The sequence below is a fragment of the Zeus faber genome (genome assembly GCF_960531495.2).
Source record: "Zeus faber genome assembly, chromosome: 11".
Taxonomy (NCBI): domain Eukaryota; kingdom Metazoa; phylum Chordata; class Actinopteri; order Zeiformes; family Zeidae; genus Zeus; species Zeus faber.
Window position 1 is genome coordinate 9,690,071 of NC_137205.1, and position 5,308 is coordinate 9,695,378.

A 5,308-nucleotide genomic window follows, 5' to 3' on the forward strand; every position below is an offset into this window, starting at 1 on the left:
TGGAGCTGGTCGACTCTTATCTATATATATATATATATATATATATATATATATAAACGTACTGTATATAGACACACACACACACACACACACACACCAGTCAGCCTTAACATTAAAACCACTGACATGTGGTGGTTATGTATAAGGCAGCAAGTAAACAGTCAGTTCTTGAGGTTGATGTGTTGGAAGCAGGAAAAATGGGCAAGCGTAAGGATCTGAACCACTTTGACAAGGGCCAAATTGTGGTGGGTAGATGGCTGGGTCAGAGCATGTCCAAAACAACAGGTCTTGGGGGTTTTCCTAGTATGCAGTGGTTAGTACCTACTGAAAGTGGTCCAAGGAAGGACAACGGGTGAACTGGTGACAGGGTCATGGACACCCAAGGGCTCATTGGTGCGCGAGGGGAGCAAGGTCTAGTCCATCTGGTCAGATCCCACAGAAGAGCCACTGTAGCACAAATTGTTGAAAAAGTTAATGCTGCTCTGATAGAAAGGTGTCAGAACACACAGTGCATCACAGCTTGCTGCGTATGGGGACCGGTCAGAGTGTCCATGCTGACCCCACTGTTCACCACCAAAAGTGCCGACAATGGACACGTGAGCGTCAGAACTGGACCATGGAGCAATGGAAGGAGGTGGCCTGGTCTGATGAATCACGTTTTCGTCTACATCATGTGGATGGCCGGGGTTAGGGTCCGATCCGACCGAGTGTCTGTGGGATGTGCTGGAACAACAAGTCCGATCCATGGAGGCCCCACCTCACAACGTACAGGACTTAAAGGATCCGCTGCTCACGTCTTGGTGCCAGATACCACAGGACACCTTCAGAGGTCTTGTGGAGTCCATGCCTCCACGGGTCAGAGCTGTTTTGGCGGAACGAGAGGGAGTTACACAATCTACACCAAGAGCTACACCACTAACAATGGTTATTAGTGGTGCTTTTAATGTTGTGTGTGTGTGTGTGTGTGTGTGTGTGTGTGTGTGTGTACTGTATTATTATCTATAGTATATTATATAATATTATTAATAATTAAAAATGATCATAGAATTACAGTTGACCTGCTTGAGAGGAAACTAGATATAACAAAAAGATATTTCTCTATATACTGTATATTATGCATATAGAGCGATAATATAGCACATATTGCTCTACTTCCCCCTGATGGCGACAGATAAAAATACAACTCAGCGGTCGAACTCAGTTGAATGATTTAAAAGGCCGGGCACACCACCATTTTTTTATATAGAACATTTATTTTTAATTTTTTTGTCAGAGCAGATGGCCATAAAATGCAGTCACTGCAAGCACACCACTGTCCAATCTCTACGACCGACACACACACACACACACACACACACGCACGCACGCACGCACACACTTTCCCCACACACTCTGCAGAGCAGAAGGGACACCAATCTGGTGTCTGTTTGGATGCACACAGGCTAAAAACAAACAAACAACAAACAAACAAAAAAAAACCTCAATAAATAAAAATAGCTTGGCTTTTTTCTTTCTTTTAGTCTTTTTGGGGATACGAAAGAGCAGTCGGCTCTCCACAACACTGCTGACCACCTGTTGGCTTTTCTCTTTCCAAAACTGTTGCCAGAACCCAAACAGATGAACCAAAAGGAGGACACAGACCCACAGTGGGGAAGTTAAAATTTCTATTGATTGATTGATTTTTTTTTTTTTTATTATTATTATTAAGAACCATGTGCATGTAGCTCACATGCACAGAGGTGAGAGGGCCGGGGTTGGTGTGGAAAAAATAAAGAGAGGGAGAAGACTTCCACCTTCGTCTGGGAGGCGAAGTGGAAGTTTGGTGCTGGGATTTCCAGACCAACGGCTCAACGGTTTTCTCAAAGGTTTCCAAGGGCGGTTGGAGGTGTGTATGCCATATCCGGCTGAACTGGGTCAAACGGGGACTATTTAAAAACTGTAAATACAATTATTTCTAAAAAGATGTATCTAATTTTTTTTCCAAAAATATTTTTTATTTTATTATTAGAATTTTTTTTAAACCTTATCCTTCCCAGTGGAAAATAAATAATAATACATAACAGGGTCAGTCGGTTTCGGAATTTTAACGTGATGGAGTTGAAATAAAGAAAATAATTGAAAGCAACCCTGGACATTTTGTAAAGCAACTTCACAGACACACTCTTCTCCTGTACCACCCCAAAAAAAACAACAACAACAAGGCAAGGCACATGTTTAAAAAAAAACAAAACAAAAAAAAACCAAATAAGAATAAGAATATTGCATTGAAAAACAATACAAGATCCAGAGAGAGAGTGAGAGAACTGCATTTTACACATCGCCGCACTTTGGACCCATATAGAGGCAAAAAAAAGGGGAAAGAATTTTAAAACAAAAACATAAAGCTTCCTGGAAATAAACACATATCCCAACATGGCGTCTCACGAGAACTCAGCACCTAAGACCACGACCAAAGCAAGAAGAAACAAAGTAAAAAAAAAAAAACCCAACACTCAGATCAGATCTGCCTCCCCATGACACACACACACACACACACACACACACACACACACACACACACACACACACACACACACATCATTAAACACTTTATTATTTTTTTGTTGTTGTTGCAAATATCCATTTATATAATCTCTATATGATCATATTGAAATACCACAAGTATTCTTTCATTTCGTATTATTATCATCGTCGTTGTAATTCGTTTTCTTTAAGGACAGAGGCTGCTATGGAACTGTAGAAAAAAGTGTATTTTTTATTTTTTTTTGTTGGATTTTTGTCCGTTTTGTCTTGTCTCCGTAGGCTGAACCATCGCGTGTCACACTATGCACATTTTTGGTCGGTTTAGGAACCCGGCGCCGCATTTGCAACCCCCGGAAAGACGGGTCCCGGGAGCTTCCATCCATCCACCCATCCATCCACCCATCCATCCATCCACCCATCCATCCATCCACCCATCCATCCATCCATCCATCCATCCACCCATCCATCCACCCATCCATCCATCCATCCACCCATCCATCCACCCATCCATCCATCCATCCATCCACCCATCCATCCACAGATCCATCCATCCATCCACCCATCCATCCATCCACCCACCCATCCATCCACCCATCCATCCATCCATCCACAGATCCACCCATCCATCCATCCACCCATCCATCCATCCACAGATCCATCCATCCATCCATTCCTTCAATCCATCCACCCACCCATCCATCCACCCATCCATCCATCCATCCACAGATCCATCCATCCATCCATTCCTTCAATCAATCCGTCCATCCATCCATCCCTTCAATCCGTCCATCCGTCCCGGCGACCGCGTCGTCACGGCAACGCGCTGTGTCGCGACCACGGCGACGATGACGCAGGAGCTGAGGATGCTGACGAGAGCGACGATGACGACAGTGGGCGGGGATGACAGCGATTGTCATGGCAACGTGCAGTGGGGGCGGGGGCTCTAAAGAGAGAGAGGGCGAGGGAGAGGGAGAGGGCGAGGGAGAGGGGTGGAGGAGTCTGGGCTGCAGCTGGACGGAAGGTCCGGGACGTGGGAGTCACACGCTAAGAATCTGATCAGTAACATTCAAAACAAATCCTTGTTTTATTCTCATAAAAAAAAAAACAACAAAAGAAACAAACAAACAAAAAAGAACTGTTACCGGCGGACGTCCACCCGCGGCGTTTGACGGAGAATCCGGACGACCTCGCGCCGTTCTCCGGCTTTATTTCAGTCGACACGGAAGCGCCCGCTCAGGGCCGCCTCGTCCCGGTGCCGCCGCCGCCTCGTCCCGGTGCCGCCGCCGCCTCGTCCCGGTGCCGCCTCCCGCGGAAGCTCATCCGGATTCCACGCTCGCAAAGCCGCGTCGCGCCGCGTCCGGTGGAGGCTGCGGGACGCGTGCGACGGGGTTTGTTTGTTTTTTAACTCACGCACGAGGTTCGGTCCGAAAGTCCCGGAAGCGACGCTCGTGCGGTTTGTTTTCTTTTGTCCCCGCACTTTGCGAACCTTGACGTAAAGGGAGCTTCAAACGCTCGTTCGTGGAACATGATAAATGTCCGGCTGAGGAGACGACTCAGTGCGGTTGGTCTTGCTGCCCTCAACAAAGAAGGGGAAAAAACCGCGAAATGGCTTCTAAAGGAATGCTCAGCTCAAATGTGTGTGTGTGTGGGGCGGGGTGTCAGACGCGGATACGCATTCGGTGCGAAATGTGCTTTAGAACATGGCTCCGACTCTCACTGGTCCTCCGCACAAGTTCTCCACACCTCCATCAGTTGCACATTCACTCCCTGAAAGCCCTTCATACCTCCTCCTGGTAATATGTCTCCACCCACCCACTTGTGCAGGCTCCATCTCTCTCTCCCTCCCTCTCTCTCTCTATATATATCTATCTATATGTGTGTGTGTGTGTGTGTGTGTGTGCAATAGAGCTTTTTTTTGTGCTTTTCCTGGGTGCGTGCGAGTCTGCGTCGGTTGTGTATGAGTTTCACGGGCTCTGTTCGCAGGTGGGGGTGGGTTCTTGTGCAAAGGGTGTGAGTGTGACGAGTGCTGCGCTGGAAACGTTAGGCAGCCTGGATGGACGCAAGGTGTGGGATTTGTCACTGCCCCTCCTCCCCGAATTCCACTTCAATTGTTCTTCAAATCTCGAGGGGCGCACACACGCACACGCACGCACACGCACGCACGCACACACTCGCGCACGCACGCGAGATAAGCCGCAGGAGTGAAAAATGGTCTCGTTTTGGTCACGGGTAAAAATATCGTTTTCCACCGAAGTCGTAATTACGTCATCACAACACCAGAGGGCACCATTCCACACAGAACCAAGACACAGAACCAAAGAGCTAGAGATTCCCATATTGATCTGTATAGTATATATATATTTATATATATATATATATATTTTATATATTACTGTGCTAATGCAGGACTTTTTCAGTAGATATAAACTCTCCATGCTTACAATGTACACATACCATACTATGATTCATTTTGTTTCTTTTTTTTCTTTTTGTTTGTTTTTGTTTTGACTCCGTCACGATGATCGAGAGTTCCACGAGGACTCCGCTGTCGTTGCGTTTTCTCCATCCTTCCGTCCATCTTCTCATTCTCTTTCGCTCTCTCTCTCTCTCTCTCTCTCTCTCTCTCTCCGTGGGAGAAGATTTGGGTCTTTGTTCCGGTTGAAGTCTTTTCTCGACCATCTTTCTCCGTCTCCGCCCCTTTCATCGGCGATGGGAGGATGACGGGGGCCCGGGCAGAAGAGGAGAGAAGAGCGGCGGAACCGTTCCTCCACCTTCTTCTTCTTCG